This window comes from Rhinolophus ferrumequinum, chromosome 11 (assembly GCF_004115265.2).
Source record: "Rhinolophus ferrumequinum isolate MPI-CBG mRhiFer1 chromosome 11, mRhiFer1_v1.p, whole genome shotgun sequence".
NCBI classification, from domain to species: Eukaryota; Metazoa; Chordata; class Mammalia; order Chiroptera; family Rhinolophidae; genus Rhinolophus; species Rhinolophus ferrumequinum.
The window spans coordinates 40,209,116-40,228,275 of NC_046294.1; the positions used below are offsets into that span (position 1 = coordinate 40,209,116).

At 44.6% G+C, this 19,160-nt stretch overlaps 1 protein-coding gene across 7 annotated transcripts in view; it reads right to left on the bottom strand.

Annotated features, from left to right (window-relative positions):
* TEAD1 (TEA domain transcription factor 1) overlaps positions 1-18,854 on the bottom strand; it is a 256,610-nt gene extending 237,756 nt beyond the window's left edge. For 4 of the 7 annotated variants that reach the window (XM_033119593.1, XM_033119592.1, XM_033119591.1 and 1 more), the window contains exon 1: positions 18,492-18,854. The gene's annotated coding sequence lies outside the window, so the exon portion shown is untranslated. Of the gene's footprint in view, positions 1-17,728; positions 18,124-18,491 lie in introns of those variants that run through there. The other 3 variants (XM_033119587.1, XM_033119589.1, XM_033119586.1) reach the window with 3 other exon arrangements.
* Between the last annotated feature and the right edge of the window lie 306 nt (positions 18,855-19,160).

Sequence of the window (19,160 nt, forward strand, 5' to 3'; positions counted from 1 at the left end):
CTAATGAAACAATTAAAGCATCACGCCAAGGACAGCAAAAGTGGACTGCGGACATCACATGTGAAGCCATGATCAAAAGCCTAATCCGTGGGCTGTGACTTGACAGCGTCCAAACTTCCCAAAAGTGGATAACAGGTGGGATAAGGTTTATTTTTAGATGTCATTCCCCTAGATGTAAAAATAGATTTAGCACAGCAATAATTTTAATTCACGCGCATCTGAGGTTGTGACTCTAAATACCCAAGATGTAAAGCAGCAAGTAGCTCCAGATTTAACTGTTACCAGTGGCAAACCAGGGAGAGATCAGGGTTAACTGAACAATGAGTGATGGGTGATAAAGGACTCACAGTGGAACTCATTCTTTTAAATCATCCTCTACAGAAGACTGCAATTCAGTTATTTCCACCCATCCTCGGACCATTCTCTTCTTTCCCTACTACCCACACACCCACACTCATACAAGAATACACACACACACACACACCTGGTACTAAACAGCAAAGCTCTCTAAAATTACAGACAGGAGCTGGCACCTCTGGCTGCTCCCGTGATGTCCCCATGGAATCATTCATTATAGAGAAGTCCCACTAGGGAAAAGGTTTCAATCCTTCCTAGCCCACCAATTCTTGGATTTTCCCCACTCCTCAGTATATGACGTTAAGCACAGGCACAGTTTCTGGGGTGGCTTTCCGAGTGTTTACCAGTTTTAACACAAGCCCAGTGGCACAGAGGGAAATGGTGGAAAGAAGACAGAATGGAAGCTGGTGGGGGAGGGGAGGAGAGGAGGAAGCAGTGAGAACAGTTGACCAGGCAAGGCCAAAGTGCAGGGGCTGCCTGGCAGGCACTGCTCAGCTGGGCTCCTTCAACAGATTTACTGACATGACGTCAGTGGCTCCAGTCCAGTTTTTTCTTTGGTAGCTTTTACCACTGGCCTCCTGAAGTCTCCACTATGTTAGGCAGCAACAGGACCACAATGAAAATTCCCTTTGTGAAACCGAGTTTCCCTCAGGGCACAGAGGCAGGCCTGTGAATTACAGGCTCCTCACCCTGTCGCTGTGCCCAGAGGAAAGGGGAGGGAACAAGCCCCTATGATGCTACACTTTCCTTAATCCGGAGAACCCATTAAATGAAGCTAACTTCCTTTAAAAAATAAATAAATAAAAGGCGTGGGGGTGGGGGTCGGGGGGCGAGGTCAGCAGGGGGTGGGGCCTAAATGAGTATCCAAAATCTCACAGGCCAGGATCCTGGTTAATTTCTCAGGGATGTCATGAATGACGACAATTTCAGGACTACTCGCTCATTCTGCTGTGAGGCTGTGTTGGCTGGACTGTGAACGCACACGGTTCTGTTTCACCAACAAAGCAAAAAAGTATTACTAAAGCTGAAACTCTAGGCCTGAAGGGAACCTCTGAAGAAGGCATTACAGCTTGTCTTTAAAGTAAGGGTATTTGACTTTTTTTCAATTTTTTGTTTTTCCTAAGTGCCTGTTCTGTGATACACCAACAAGGGTATAAAACAATTTCCAAGAAGCAAAGATAGGAATTACTGGAAAAAAAAAAAGTCTAATAGCAGATCTGTTAAACAAAAAATATTCATTTTAGACTTACAGACTTCCTATGTATACCCACAACAGCACAATAGCTGAGTTCCATTTAGGACTCCATTGCATAAATCTGCCTAACATTACAAAGCTGTAAAAATTTTTTAGCTTATAAAAATAATGTATTAGTGATAAATTCTTTAAATGATCAGAAGATTAAATATATTCTGTTGTAAACACTTTAGGAGAGGAAGGTACAAAACTTAACTCAGCAAGTATTTATGCAAACAGATGTGTGTAGCCCAACAAGATCGTCCTAGTTTGCGGTCTGAATGGTTCAGAGAGGTAATGAGATAAGGAATTTCTCACCTTCTGGTTATTTAAACCAGGCCGTAGAACAAACTATCGTAGGCAAACTATGGGCCAGCCATGACTGAAGGCAGTGACTGAAGTCTTCTGTGAAGTCTAAATTAACGTGAGCTTTGGCCTTCAAGATGAGAGTCAAACCATGAACCGTCCATGGGGAATTCTTCCGTTGGGCCTTTTTCTTACGGGAGAAAAGGATACAAAGACAAGCACATGCATTCAAGTGGCAAATGAGAGTCAGAGGGGCCAGGTGTGCAAGGAAACTTTTTCACCATGGACCAACAAGCTGACGTGGTACACAGGATCCATTTCTGAAGGCGTGGGAGGAGGAAAAAGGCACGCACGGCGTAGCCATAAAATACCATTTCCCACAAAAAGGAACCAAAACTGCAGAAATGGTTCATTTGAAGTCCAAGGATATTCAAAAAGAGACTGGACAGCAAGGAAGCTCTCAGAAATGATAAGGGTCATATCAAAAGGACTCAGGAATCAGTTAAAGAAACTCACACTGGCCACAGATAGTACCATTTGAGCATCACCAAGAAGAGAAACTACCATGGATTCAAAAGCATCCAATCATGTAACATCTATGACTGTATAACGATACTCAAACAAAAAAAAACAAAACAAACCCAGAAACCTGACTTTCCTGTATAAACCAAACCCCGGGTTAACCAAATAATTGATGAGAAAAAGTCACTCTCTGTAAGAATTTCTAGCTAATAAATGAAGAAAGAATGAGAGGATTGGACTATTACAATTTACAAAGCCCATGTGAAATAACAGATATGCACAGAGATCATAAATCAATGGCTGCTAATATCATAAACAGAGACACTGCACATTATGGGCCTGGGTCTCCCGGTAGAATACTCGTTATGAAATATTCCTCTCAAAAAAACAAAAAAAAAAATTAAACCTGAATCAGATCGAGCGTCTAGAGTCCAATTTATAGGAAATACAGAGGATAGTAGAACATAATAAACAGAACCAGGAGAATGCAACTGCAAAATCCAGAATGAGGGAAACTCTACAAGAGAAACAATGAGGCTTTTATAACAAATCAACTGCAAGAAAAAAAATAGGACGGAGAAGAGATCTTTAAAGACTTTTAAGAAACATATTAACCAAATATAACCTGTTGATCTTGTTTGGAACCTGATTTAAACAAACCAACTGTGGGAAAAAATTTATGAGACAATCAAGGAAATCTGAACAGTGACTAGATATTTAATATTAAGGAATTGTTATTAAAATGTTCATATGATGGTGTACTTGGTGTTTTTTTTTTTAAAGAATCGTATTTTTAAAAACATGTACAAAAAATGTATAGATGATCCAGTATGACATCTAGGATTGCTCCAAAATAATCTGGTAGGAGAAGAGGCAGATGTTTAGGAGAAACAAAACTGGTAACGACTGAAGCTCAGGATGGTGTTCCCATGGAGGTCATTACCCTCTACTGTACTGAATTTTTTCCTTAAAAAAAAAAATTTGAAAACCTAAAATAAGTAGACACTGCTCCTGTCCCCCTCCTTGAAGAAAGATGCTAAGGGAAGAAGTACTTGGCCCTTGAATTCATGGCTACTGGGGCATGGTAATCACAATCATAATTATAGTCAGCAGCTCACATCTGTGGGACACTTTCTTCTCTGCCAGGCATTGCGCTAACCTTCAGCGAGCCCTCACCATAACCCAGAAGAAAGGCATTACTCTGTCCATTGTACAGGTAAAGGAACTGGGCTTCAGAAAGCTTAAAGAGGTTGCCCAAGGACAGACAGACAAGTGTGATTCCAAACGCGTGTGATTCCACATGTCCATTCAGCATGATTAGAATCAGAATGAGTTAAGTCTTTTCAAAATAGTAACAACTTTTAAGAGGGCTGGTACCTCCATAATCGAAAAGAGTCAATGTTCTCCAGTGTTTAAGACAGCAGAATCAAGAAGTGGTGCTTTTCTGATGACCATTTTTGGCGAAACCTAGGGAACTGCAGGGGCAGAGTCTCTAAAATCTCAAAGTGGTAAGAGCAGAGGAGAAAGTATGAAAAGTGGAGGGTGTGTGTGTGTGTAAAAATATGAAAGCAAAAGGGAAACTGCCTGAAGAAAGAGAGAGAGAAAAACAACAGAGCAGGAAATCCAGCAAGAGGGGAAGCTGGGGAAAAGCTTAAAACTAAACCCAAAGGAGGAAGATAGAAAAGCAAATAAATGAGCTTCTGTCAGACGAGTCCATTCTAGTTGGGACAAACCCTCAGGAACTTGGATGGAGAACTGGAGGGCAGAGGAAGCAGGAGACTTCAGAATGGGTTGAAGGGACCAATGAAAAAGCCCACTGTGGGCCATTCACCATATTTCATCCTATTTCACTTTAAACTCACACTCAGGGAGTATTATGACTGTCTTCATTTTTCAGATGAGGAAATGGAGGCCTAAAGAAATTAAGTACTTTACCTGATTTCACAGCCAGTAAACAGAACTGGGACTGGAACCAGGGTCTGACTTCAAAGCCATGCTGTCAGGCTACTTTGCTAAATACATCAAGCACCAGAGAACTATACAGAGTTAGGTCAACACCAAAAGCAGAAGGTACCAGCAAGGCGGTGGGAAAGAGTCTAAGAAAGGGACACTTCCTGGGAAGGAGAAGAGATGAGCACAAGTCTTAGAAACTGGCCATGAGTGGCCCCGACCCCTTGGAGTCCAGAGTCACCAGAAAGAGGTGAAAAGGGGGAAAAGACAGTATTGACCAGCCCACCACTCCGCCCACTCAGATGTCAGAGACGAATAGCAACCCCATTACCAACGCCATTTCAAAGCCCTTCAGGTCTTTTTCCGAGGCTCTGAGCAGGTCTTCTCCCCTCCACCCCCGCCACTGCCCAGCAGGTATCACCGCCTGAGACCTATGTTCCAGCCAGGTACCCGGGTTAGGGATGGGAGACATTCACCTCAGCCACCAGGTTCCCAAGCACCCCCACTATCAAGGAGTGAAGCCAAGGTCAGCTGCCTAAACCCTATCCCCAGCATGAAGCCATTTCCATATCCAAGCCTTCAGGGTGACAGAGGGGGCAACTTGTTCTGACAGCCTGCCAACAAAGCACATTCCAAAGAAAAAACCAGATAAACTGGCAGGTCCAGTCCCAAGTGTCCATGCCGCCCCCCCTACCGCCCGCCCCCCCCCACACACACAGACCTGTAGAGTAGTTTGGATCAACCCAACCCTTAGTGGTAGCCTTACCCTTTTATTTTCAAAGGCCAGTACAACCAGTCTGAGAGGTGAAGGGTCTCCACAGTCTTTAAGGACTGAACCGAAACGGACAGGTAAGTAAATCTTGCCCATTCTCAAGACAAATGACTCAGGTGGGACAGTTCCCCTAGGAAAGGCTTGATCACACCCAGCATTTAAGACCTTAGCCACGTTTGTTTTGAAGGTAGAGTAAAATGGGCCACCATGAACACAAAACAAAGTATTCTGCACTTGGCCTTTGCTGGGCAGAGAGTCCAGGTGAGGGGAAGTCTACCTGTGTTTCAATGTCACACAATCTAGCTTAAATACAGTCAAATGCCACAATAAAACCTGACAGGTGACTTATTATGCAGACTTTTGTTAGCTGAGCAGCTGTGAAGTAACACAGATCTAGGAACAGGCTTCAAATTTTTGCCCTGCCACACTGGCTGTGTGACCTTGGGCAGTTTACTAAAGCTCTCTGAGCTTCACTTTCTTTAACTACAAATTGAGCTCCTTCCTTGGTTCAAATAAAGTAATGCTGAAGAATGGGCTTAAGGCAGAACCTGGCCTGTCAGCCTTTCTTTCTTATCCAAAATCTCTCAGAGTGGTCCCGGGAATTAGTACAACTGAAAGAAGAGTTATGGAGTGAACTCAGCAGAAAACTGCTTCTCCTCCACAAAACCTGGCTTTGGGAGGGGAGTGTGGGGCCATGGATGACTCAGATAACAACACACTTCTCCCGGGATCTTCCTGCCTAAGGCGCTCACATTTTATCTCTTTTATCTAAAGCTCAGCTCAAAAGCAGGCTAGAGAAGCAGGCAGCCCAGTATCACCTTCCCAGAAAGGGAATCCAAAGATTTTCAAGTGACTTGCCCAAGGTCACAGGGAGACCAATAGTAGGGGCTGTCCCACGGAGCTTCCCTCCACACAGAAATGGAGACACACAGATCCCAGCCGCCGGAGAACCCTCCAACGGCTTCTCCCATCCATCTGCCCCGACAAGGAAACCGTTCTCCAGGCTCTCAACAGCAAAGCCCAGCTGCCGTTATTTCACCAAGATCTGAAAGACACTCCAGTGGACTGAATACCTGCCCAAGTTACTGCCTAAAGCACAGGACTCAAGGACTCAATAAACAGTGGTGTCCAAAGAACCACCTGGAATTGAGCAGCGTCATCACAATTACTTTCAGTTTTAGGCAAAGTGCTAAAATTTCTTTAATTCCTACAAGTCCACTCCCTTTTCCCTGCCTTATATATTAAGGTCCATCATAGGACATCATTAGCCACTCTCCCAAAGAACACAGATAAGCAAGATTGAAATCAAAGACCGTCAAGAGCGCGGAGACCACAGGTTCTACAACAGAATCAGAAATCCCCAAACTTCACACAGTTAGCAAACCTTTCAGAATTCCACTGGGAAAAACTTCTTCCTACATTAAACTTTGCTAGTCAAAAAGGAAATGAACCAATGCTGAATCATCCCTATGATGATGAGGATTTATTTATTTTTTAATAGGTTAGGAATTGATCCTTAGAGTGGGTTTAAAACAATTTGGCTCGAACGAGCACAGGTTTATAGGGCAAGTTGTTCCCTGAAATTCCCTTCTATTGCAGCTGTGGTCTCAGAACAGCTTGGGACACTCCTGCACGAATAATATTGTCGTGAGCACAACACCAGGGCACCACAAAGGACTCCTGCCTGGATTTTCTCTCCATTCTGCGGAATTAAAGGGAGTCAGCCAGTTTCCTCAACAGTTTCCTATTAGTAGAACGGCCATGTAGTTTACCGTCCAAACCGGGACATTTTGAGAGTACAAAGGGGTGCTAATTATTGAAGATTACGCCAAGACAAGAAGCAGAAACCAGGCCTGCTCCAGGCAAGCAGTTACACAACCACAAGGAAGAGTGAAGGACAACTTTACTCTTCAGACAACACAAATGGATAAAAAGTGCCACAAACAGTTATTATGAGTAAGAGAGCCAGCATCTGGTGAGAGGATACAGGAACTAGAAAGACCAAATAGAAAATAAGAACAAACTGGGGAGAGCAGAGCCTGAAATGTGGAGTATAAATTAACTTGACTCTAGGATTGTTGTTTTCTCCCCCACCTTAAATCAATTTACAAATCAGATTCAATACTTGACTTGTGGCCTCCTGTGCCTTCCGGGTCTCTCTTCCTCACCATCCCCTCGTTTATTCTTTATGATTTAGTTCTTAGACTGTTTAAAGGATAAGCCATATGGGCAGTTAACACAGTCAACATTTATCATTAAGGAGCGAGTCATTCTACATCACTGAAATCATTCATTAAAAAGTAAAAAGTCTTCTCTTGGATACTTTTATTGGATACCTCTAGGCTCCTCACCAAAACCAGTAACCTAGAAGAAATGTAAATTCTTACTGGGACATCGCTCTAAAGATCAATCTTCATCATTTGACCAGCAAAACACATGTACACGCAGCATGAGTGCTGGGCCATGGTGGTGGGCATGGCAGACATTGTTCAGTGTGATAACAAGATGCAATGTTTTATTTGTTCTATGAGATGTAATCTACATACAAACACACCATTTTAAAGTACAGTAAGCTCTCACTTAACATTGTCAATAGGTTCTGCAACTTGAAGCCAAAATACATATAACAAAACCAATTTTATCACAGCTAATTCATATAAACAAGAGTCAAGTTCCCTAGGGCATCTCATCAATGTTATAACGAAACAAGGTTGAACAAAACGACATTATTTGAGGACCTGCTATATATGATTCAGTGGCATTTAGCAGATTCGCAAGGTTGTGAATCACTGTTTTTAAATGTTTCTCTCTTCAACTGTCAGTTGGCTGCCTCTAAAAGCCCCTATTCCCAACAAGTTTACTCATCCCTCAACAATTTTTAACTTTAATTTTTAACTTAAAGACTGGGAAACCACATAACTAACTTACAGTTCTACATACCCTGGTTGAGACAATAGAAGGTGTCAATGAAATGCAGGTGGTCCCCAGCCCAGGCTCACACAAAGCAATCTTAACTGCTCAAACCAGTCACCGTGAGTGACCCAGGTCAAAAAAAAAAGGGGACACTGATACACTGAAGGGTAGCTGGGGATGTGAACAGAGCAGCAACAGCTTAGGGCAACCTAATGAAAACACAGGACTCTACCCACCAGCTTCCAAAAAAAGGTGTGCTCACCTACCCAGCAAGTATTAATACCTGGGTACCAACCCAAGTAGACACATCTAGAATTAACAAACATCCTCTTAAATATGCAAATACGCTGGCAGAAGGATGGGCTACTATTCAAGCAGGAGTGTTATTAGTATTTAAATTATATTTAAGGTCCAAAGAAAGGAATCTGATGAAAGGGGCAAAGACTTACTTCTTCAGCTTGGAACAGGCACTTGCAGGAACAAGATGGTCTGGGTTTTAACAGCAGTCACACCTGCAGCTGTAGCATACTGAGCTAGCTCTGCACTAAACTTGAACATAGCTTCTACGTCTTCAATGTAGATAACGCCATCCCCATTTTCCAGATGAGGAAACTGACAGCACAGACAAGTTAAGCAGCCTACCTGCAACAGGTATTAAGAAGTACTAAGGAGGGAGGCAGCAAAGGAAGGGGGAGGTACCTCTTCCCACCTCTTGTTCTCTCTCTCCCACCAGGAGCTTCATGCCCTCAGAACACCAGAGGGGGTTACTCAAAGGAGCTGCCAGCAGGCCCAGGGCCCTAAGCACAGATTCTCTATGAAGAGTTCCTTACAACCACCTTAGAGAACTTTCAGAACCCAATCCCAAAGTTAGGAGTATGGCTTCCAAGCAAGAACCTAAGGAGGAGGTTTCCTTTTGGGCAGATGAAGGCTCACCAGGCTACCCACTTTTAGAAGCATTTCCATTTAATTCCATTTAATTTGGCAAAGAATGACCTCCAATATGATGGATTTCCTCTACTTTATGGACAGGGGAAGTGTGGTTCAAAGCGATTATGGTCCAGGACTTTATGGGATGCCCCAGCCTCCTGGACTTCAGTCCATTTGCCCAGAGAACAGCAGTCTGGCTCTTCTAAGTAACTCTGCCTCCGTCCTGGCTGTTCCACAAGCGTCCCTGTCCAGGCTGACCTGGCAGGAAATCCGTGAAGACCTGGTATGTAAGATAACATTTGAAGCTGCTATTTACTGAGCACTTACTAATGTCAGGCACACAGGGGGCATTCTCTTGGAATTTCCATGTGGGGACACCGAGGCTCAGAGAGGAAGTGATTTGTCCAAGGCTCTAGAACTGGCAAGTGACGCAGCCGAGAGTCCAGCTAAAATATGTCCAACTCCAGACCTGCGTGTTTAAACCTACATTATTAACCTGCCTTTTTCCAAACTAACATCAGGAAACTCCCCACTCCCTGTGTCAACCAGTTCCCTCCTGTTTCCATCCTTCCCTTTTTCTTCTTTCAATGAATTGCTCACAGCCAAGTTTCAGATCTATACTACATGATTGTCAATAAACCTTCAGCACTATTTCAGGTTGAGTTCATTACTCTGGAGAGTGTTTCAGGGAAGCTGTTTGTTTTTTAACAACTTAGCCACACTCCATTCCCAAAATGGCAAAAAAAAAAGGCCTTTCTCTTTAAGGCCTGACTCCAACATGATATACACGGCCAATCTTTCCTCAGTCCCCACCATTGGGCAACAAAGCTCTTTGGAAATGTCACAAGCACTTACCCCACTGAGTGTTTTCCCTTTATACTAGTATTACATAAGGAAATCCGTGCTCCTAAAAACACAAATGTGTAAAAACATGAAAGCCCCGCCCCCTTCCCAATCCACTCCCTCAAAGCAACCAGCCAATAAAGTATAATCTCCCAGATCCTTCTGGATAGAGATGTATATGTGTTTCATCAACTCTAAGACACCACTGACTGAAAGATACAGCACGATGTTCTAAGAAATATTGTTGCAAAACAAACCATCCCAGAAAGCTGATCGCTTAGAAGTCATATTTTATGCATATTGAAACTTTTTAATCATGTCAATCTTGTGCATAAAGAGGAAAGTATAAGCAAAATAAACTGGGTAAGATACACTTAAAACAACTTCTCAGACAGATCAATACCCATGCTTTCAACACACTGTCATATCACCTTCTGGGACAAGAGCACTGGTGACAGCAAAAGCACTCTGCACTCGTTCTGCAGGCTTTGACGGGTGTATGCAACCACAGCATGGGTCATGACCACGGCCTGACCAGCCGTGATTGTTCAAATATGGAAAAACTCTCCCTCTTGGAACTCATAAACGACGGCATATGCCATTTTCCCACTAGACTGTGGCTCCTTTACATGCCTGTTTCCCTTCCTGTCAATCTCACAGGGGTATTTTACTTATCATTCATTGACCACCTTTTGCTGATCACACTAGTCCCTATAAAATGTTGGAATGGCCAGTGACAAGTAGCAGTTCTATGCAAAATTGGGAGCATCTGGATTTCAAAACGCCCGAGGTGGAGAGAAGGGAGAACGAAAAACCTTGCACGGTTTATTGGCAGCAGAGTTGTCTCTGGGATGTTGTTAGGATCACCTTTCCTACCCACTCTCTCTGCAGGGTCAAGAGCTGCCATCTGAGGAGCTCTCTGAGCGTCCCCACTACTCAGAAACTACCTCTGCAAGCCGCCAGGCAAGAACTAGTCCTTAAACTCCAACAGCAAGCCTGACACACACATCTGGAAACAACTGCTACATTCCCAAGGGATAACAGATGAGTTCCAAGCACAGAGAAGGTGATTCTGCTCACTGTATTGCTTCTCAGGCACAGAAAGGTGCGACCTTATTTTTGTGCAGCAGTGTCTTTAAAACCAACCAAGAACATTTTAGTGAATTCCATAACGATTCCTAGGTCCATCGCCTGACATATATAAGAGGAGGAAAATCCCATTCAGAGTTAGGAAGAGTGGCCAAATTGTGTCTGATTCAATCTGAGGATAAAAATTAAGAATGTCTAGGGCAATGGTTCTCAATCAGAGGTGGACATCACTATGGAGTCTCTCAGAAATACAGAAACGATGCACCTTCCACTGGCCCTCTTAAATCTCCAGGGCTAATGCCCAGGCTGTACAAAGTTCCACAAAGGCTGCAAAGCACACGCTTAAATGGGGTCCACTAGTGTGGCAGACGCTCCCTGGGGCAGGAGTGGGAAGAGGCTGCCCTGGATTTGAGTCAGAACCATCCCGAATTAGCCATGTAAAATGATCCACGTACCATGAATTACAAACCTGGAAGTCAAAATGTGGAAACGGTGAGACGCCTGGAAAGGTGAGTGAGAGAATGCAGGGAGGGTGGGCTGGGAAAAGGGACAGATGGTCTTACGTTGGCTTCCCCGGTGCATGGCACACGTCAGGGACACAAATATGTGCTGAATGAGATTCACATAGCTGACAAGCACTTGGTCATGCACATCATCAAATTTCCACCGAGCTACCTACTGTGTGCAGAAAATCTAGCTCTGGCAACTCAGGCGACAGTCACCCACCTTGGCAACCTCCCTCAATTCACAGGGAAAGAGATTTTAGTTTTGCTTCAGCTTCACCTGACATCTGAGTAGAGGTGTTCTAGAAGCATTCCCCTCTAACAATTCCTAGTCATAAAGGAAGCTGCTTCTTGCCTCCAAATCACAGAAAACACTTCCTGTGATATCCAGTTATACAGATGCTAATAATCATTTTTACATTTTATAATTAAGGCAAAATTCAAAGATGAAAGGATATTAGGGAGATATTTTTAACGAACAAAAATGGAAATCTTTTTATCAAAATAAAAATAATATCGGCTTAGTCTCCCCAGTATTCAAAACAAAAGCAAATTTTGAATTATGGGAATTTCTTGGCTCTGCCAGTGTGAAACGCTATTGAGTAGCTTTGTTTCTGTTTTCCTCTCAATGAAAATACCTGATGAGGTCTTCTAAGTGGCCCAGATTTCAAGACGGGGCTGGGGGCTGAGGACTGACCTTTCCCTCCGCTGATGGAGCTCTTTCTAACTCCAACCACCATTGTCTTCCAAAGGCTTTCAGATGAAAAGGCAGTGAGGGAGAAAGGGTTGAAAGAGATTCCACCAAAGGAAGAGATTCCACTCACAATGGTTTCAATAGTTTCGGAATCAGTTAGCCCCCAAGATACCCCCAGCCACAGTGATGGGTGATCTGAAAATGAAGCATATCAAAATGCTATTGATAAGCTAAATTACCAGACAGCTTATCTGAGGCCCACATCCGCCATATGGTGCTCCAACTTCTGCCGCCTGTTGCTGCCACAATAGGCACGCCTACCCAGAAAGCACCACTGGACAGAAACCCAGCAGCAGCGGCATGCAGGAGGGCTACTGTGTTTACCTTTTATTTTGTGCTATCAGCTGTGTGCCTGCCCCTGTTCCACTAGGGACTTGACACACACACACACACATTCAAGGTCAAAAATACGCGTTACCTGCAGGACACACGCATGCACACCCCATTTGTGCGCATATATGGGTATATATCAGGTGAACAGAGAGAAAACCAGATGTCAACTTCAGAATCGGAGCTGCCTGGTGGGGGAGGGCGAGCCAGGCAGGCTCCCAGCTAGAGCTGCTAGCAGACAATGCGCTTTTCTCAAAACACTCAGGCGGGCGGGCCTCGGGGAGTGGCTATTTAAAACACTTGGCTCCTTTTATTTCACCACCATGGAAGTGAATTCGGCTCTGAAGTGCCAGAGCAAATGAAGTCATTTGGTTTCCGTGGGCTCCCTTTGCATTCGAGCAGTAGAAGTGAGACCAGACGGAAGTCGGAAGGTCCAGCTGAAGTTGTTCTTTCTTCCAATTAAAACTGATTCCACAGAGGATTTGGCGCCTGGGCTTCATTAACTTTTTTTCTTTGAAAAGACACTAAGGTCATAGGAAATTTAAAGGACACTGGGCACTGGAATGAATGCTGTCAAAGACAACTCCCTTCACAAAATGCCATCAAGTCAAAGCGTAAAGACGACCAGATAAGGAAATCACCTTCTAAAGGCTCGGTTGGTATACAAGATTAACAGTGATTTTTGTCACATGAATTCATAAGATTTCTGCATTTCTTTCTACTTTCTACTCTCTCTAAAAAGGTTCCTATCTTTGCAGAGACATCATTGATGGTAATAAAATATTCTTTTTTTTTAACTTTACTATTAGGGAAAAGACAGGGGTTTTCAAAGAGAACGCAGCAACACATAACATCTGGTTATGCAAAAATGCACAAGATGCAGGTTTGGATAGGTGCAATGCAAAAAAAAAAGGAAAAAAAAAGTCTTTTTCCTAATATTTAGATCTAGTTAACTATTGCATGAAGGCACTCATTTCATCCCCAAAATTACCCACACCTAAGCAGACAACATTCTTGGATGAACTTTTCAAATTTTCTTATACATTCTCAAAAAAAAAACCAAACTCCTTTCAAGTTAAATTGAGATTGCACTTGAACTCCATCCAAGAGTGGAGCTGAACTGAATTATGATAATTAGAAAGCTGTGCCTATAAAAAAGCAGTGCAGTTCATGCATTTTTTTTTTAAGTTCATGCCAGAGAATATAAGTTCAATATGTTCTCACATAATTAACATTTCCCACCATTAGGAGCAGTTTTTCAGTTTATATATCAGTAAAAACAACAGAACTCATCATTGTTATATATTCCCAGTCAATATACAAATACATCTAAACCTGGCAAATGCCTAAAAGCAACCAGAATTTCCCACTGGAAACAACAGCTTAACTTGTTCATCAGGAAGCTGACTTTTTCTTTTAAACCCATTTTCCAATGCTGGGCACTGTCCCTTAAACTAAAACTGCTAATGAAATCCTAGGACAGAGCCTTAAAACTTAATGTGAAAAAAAGGCAGAAAGCATTGCATCAGGGTAGTAAATACTGATTTTAAACAAGTGGGGGAGTGGAACGGGCCGCGTAACACAATGAGCGTGGAGCCTTGCCTTGGCCTGCCATAAAAGTGGGAAAGACAGCCTCTTAGGAACCCCCGCCACCCCATGTCCAATCGGAAGAGAGACCAGTGGTGTCACAGTTAGCCCGGACTCCCAGACTATGGAAACTATTTTTTGAGACTCTTCCCAACCATGCAAAAAGCCAGTGGACAAAAGGAGAACCTAAGAGCTGAGAGTGAGCCACTCCGCAAGGAACTCCATCCTGAAAACCAACCCTCAGGGCATCCCATTGGCTTTGAGTAAAATAAAAATGCGTATTTTGAAATTCTCGTATTCTGCACCACTACGAAGCCCAAATGTATCTGAAGAAATGGCTGACTTTCAATTGTGAGTTCAAATACAGGATAGGGTCAAGGAAGCTTGTGATGAGTATGTTACAGATTAAGGACTCTCAATAGTTCACAGCTTTGAAATAAAACAAGATGAAAACCCACACAAAAACACTCCAGATATTTAGATCCAAATATTCTAGCATTCCAGAAACTGTCCCAGAAGAGGGAAGGCACGGAACCTTCCTGACTTCAGAAGTATCCAGTAACTACAATACAAGAGGGTCTAACCCTAAAACATAAGTGCTTAGGATGAACCTGAATTACTTGATTTTTATCAACCTTTGTGAATAGGAAAGAATAAAATATATCACTGATATTGTTCAAACATGATTTGGGATCCAATTTAAATACCACCAGGTAATCTGTGGCTTCTACAGATAAAATAAGAAAAAGCATCATGCAGCTATAAAAGATTATTCCAGCCATCCGTCAGTCCCCAATAGCCTAAGTTTGTCAAAGGGCAAAATCCTTACAATATACTTTTCCAGCCGAGTTCAGAAGTAAGAAATTAGCACTCTGCTGTTCCAGTCACTAAACTCCAAAGGGGAAGCTGCCATGCCTTCAATGTATCAGCAGAAAGGTGGGCTCTGATTTCCCTGCAGTTCTACAGAAAAAAACTGGACACTTGCTCTGGCCAGCATTCTTCAATCTTTGGAGAAAACAGGCCCCAAAAGTTTTATCATTAAACAGATCCAACCTCTAAGCACAGCTTTCGCTCAGCAATATATTTTTTTTCTCCTTTTGCAATCTCTTTATTAGGAATAAGACAGAGTGCCTAAACAAGCTTGAAAGTGTTATCTACCTACTGTCTGTATGTGAACACAGTTGTTTTACATACCCTAGATCATACATGCAGTTATTTACACCAACCTTTTGAGTGATGAAACACAACAATTTTCATTTGCAGGCAGTACAATTATGCTCACAATTAACACATAATAACACATGAGATTAGAGAAGAGTAATCCTACAGATGTGCAGGCTCTTGTACAACTGCCATGTATGAGATATCAATCCTTTTCTGAAGCAAGAATTCTTCAAATATTGTTAATGGCACAACTCGTTTCTTCAAAAGCCTATCTCCAATTGGGATCTACATTCTCAAACTGTTCCTGTTACATACTCTTCTACTGAAAATGTGACAACAAATATGATCTAGACACAGATGACAGATGACTACAAGTATATCCTCCCCAAATTTTCCCATTAAGAAATACCCTCTTATACGTATTTGCTGTTCAGAGCCAACAAAACACAAAATTGTTTATAAATGACTGAAGCTCAAGCAGCAAAAACACAGAACATTGTTTTTCCTTATGACTTGCTTGTCCTTTCTCTATATAAAGGGATTCCGGCCCCCAAAGCGAGTGTATGAATATATAATTCTTGCTGTATAAATCAAAAGAGGGGTAGAAAAGAGGGGAAGGGAGAAGGAAGCTGACTTCCCCCAGGCTGGACCCTCCCCAGCCCTTCCTTCTGTGTAATTAGTTTGCTGCTGGGGCCCAGACACATTGAACCACAATGCAAGGAAGCGGCTCTCCGTGAGAAATTCATTTCAATCTGGTTCAAACTAAGCTAGATTGCCCTCCCTCTTTAAATTAAATTTCATTAAGTATGTGTCGTGGTGAGTCCTGGTTTATGTTTTGGGAAAAGAATGAAAAACTCTAATAATCTTTCAGGCATATTCTCTGGATGGAGGTCTATTGTTACTTTATAAAAGATCACAGAGGAGGACTCTAAACAAAGATTCTTTCCTCTAATATTTTTTTTTACTCTCACTGTTAAGGCAAAGTGCCACATTGGTTTTGTTTCAAACTTGTAAAAAGAGAAAAAGAAAGAAAGAAAAGGTATTCTAATACGCCCCTAAAACTGCGGATCAAATAATACTTATTAAAGTAAAAATAAAATGGTCTACATTGGCACTTTTATACCATCAGCAAGCACCAGTAATGGATACAGCTTATCAGTTCATTTTTTTACACCAACAACAAATAAAATGGTAAACTCTGTTTAAAACCAGAAACCTGAGAGTTCAACACAGTTGTGCATATAAAGAAATGCTAAACAAAAATATCTGTGACCATTTATGGAAATAGTGAGATTAGAAAAATAAGCCTTTCCCTGAAAAAGTAATCAACAATTCAAAACCTCACTGTTGACAAAGGTTCAACTAATCCATTTGTCTTTCCTGAGTCACTTTGTAATTAGTTCTACTATTTCCTCCTTAAGAGGAAAGATTCTTACCAAAGTTGGATGTAAGTCTGGCCCTTATAAGCATTCAGATGTGTTTGGGCCCAAAAATCCTGTTATTTACAGAAGGGCACAAACCCAATAATAAAAGGCACAGACTGAGGTTTGTTCCCCAACCACTTCTTCCGAGTCCCCTAGCAGAGGAGCCCTCCCCTTTGCCCCCCCCCCCCCACCACCACCGAATAAGACACAAGCAAGATCCAAGGCAGGTTGCAGAAAAGGAGTCCACTCCATGTTCTGACAATGCAAGGAGATCACATTTTCCTGAAGGGAATCTGTCTACTCAGGTAACCACCTGCAGATACCCAGCACACCACAAGTGATCAGACCACCTAAACTTCCAGAAACAATCATAGTGAAAGGTGAGGAGGAAGAAACATATAGTTGTCCTGAACTGATCTGTTCTGCTCCTTTGCCATATCTGCAGCATTTTAATATTTTTAAACACTATTTTGAAATGCTAGATTTTGCAGACTTTCTGTCCCGAGATCTAGGCTTCCTCCAAAGTACTGTTTTTAAAACACGGCCTTTTTACATTACCTGCTCCTGCAATATCATCTGTCTCTAAGTTTCCAGGGCTTACTGAGGTCAATTTTCATTTCTACAAATCACAGGCAGCCACTTGCTCTGAGAAGTTAACAAGCCTTCTGAGAAATGCTGGTGGCTGGTATTTCATTGTTTCATAAATATTTTTATACAGTGACACCATTTAACTTTAAATAAATCTTTAAAAAGAAAGAATTAAAAGCAAAGAAATTATGATCTGGATTTTATTTCGTTCGTGGGAGAATCAGGGAGGTTATGAGCTCTCCATTGTTTTCAACTCATTTAAAATGTTGCTTCAGTTTGTAAAAAAATACATTTTTTTTTTAAAGGAAACTCATAGAAGTTGAACTTTCTGTAAAGCGGGCCTCTGGACTTTTGAAACAAGTGTTGCTGCTACGAACAAAGACTAGAAATGCACCCTGATTTTTCTCCCTTCCTTGGGGATCATTTCTCTTCCAATAAACAACAAATCCCCCAGTATTTTCCTACCGAAGGGAAGTTTTCCAGGGAGAGTCTCCTCCAGGGTTTGGTGGTAACTGCGACTCAGTCTTTTTGGACACAATGTTTCTTTGCTGACTCCTGAAAATTTCCACTTGAATGTCAATGAAGCAGCGGCGGAGGCAGCAACAGTCCTGGAGAAGCGGCAAAGACAACCGTGCCTTCTTTCATCTTTAAGAAGAAGGAGCGCAACCCCGCCAGCAGCACAAGTCGGAGCAGACCCCGGGCCGGCCTTGGGGGGCCCCGACGCCTGGGGCGGACGGGAAGGCTCTGTGGGGAGGGGGGAAATCGGGGCCGGCTTCGGGCTCCAAGGCGGCGCCGGCGGCTCTCCCCGCCCGCGCTCGCTCCGAACTTCTGCGACTTCTCGAGAAAAAACGTGAAAACGGGCCCGAGGATGTGAGGGTGTGCGCGCGTGCGGGCGGGAGAGGGGGGCGCGGGGGGCGCGGCGCGCGGCCGGCCCGGCGCCTCAGGGCCGCCGGCGGGGGCCGCCTGTTGCCGCGCGAGCTCCGCAGCGCGCGGCCCAACTTGGCGTCCCGGCAACTCGCGCGGCGGCGCCTGGCCTCTCACCTTGAAGGGGACGCGGGAGGCGGGCGCGGGGGCCCAGCCCGGCCCTCCGCGTGCCCGCCCGTCCGCCTGCCGCACACAAAGCAGAGCCCCGAGAGAAAGAGCGGCCGAGCGGGTCGCACCGCTGGGCCCCCGGCGCCCCGTGCGCCACCACGCACCCAGCATCAGCCCCGCGCGCCAACTTACCCACCTCGCGAAGGGAGCAGCCGCAGCGCCCGTGAGTCCGAGGCAAACTTCGGCGCCGCTTCCCCAGCCTCAGCTCGGTGCCCGGCTCCCTCCCCAGCTCTCGGTCCCCGGGCTGGGCCACCCAACCCTGCTTAGCACCGCTCCTGCCCCGGGCCGGTTGGGCGCACTGGGCTGCTGCCCGCGGCTCCGGGCAAAGGTGGACGGGGTGGGGGGGCTTCACTGCATGGCCTGTCCCCGGACGCGGCCGCCCCGGGACCGGGCCCCGCCGCGCGGACTGGCCCGCAGGGTGGAAGCGAGTCTGCAAAGTGCTTGGTGGGCGCCCGCGGCGGGCGGCGGGGCCGCGGCGGCGGCTGCAGAGGCTCGGCTCGGCTCGGGCGGCGCGGCGCGGCGCGAGCGATGCTAAGAATGTTCGGAATGAGGACAGGAATGAAATGAACGCCAGGACCGAACTCGCTCCGGAGGGGTGGGGCCTCGGTGACGTCATGCGGCCTGCCGCCTGGGGCCGGGGGCGGGGCCTGCCGCCGCCGGTGACGTCATGGGGATTCGGGGCGGGCCCGCCTGGGCCGCCTCGCTGTTGGGGCGCGGGCTCCCCCCCGAGGGGCGTCAGGGCGGAGTCTCGCGCCCACGGAGGAGCGGGGCGCGCGCGGGAGCCGCCCTGCCCCCTCCCGGCGCG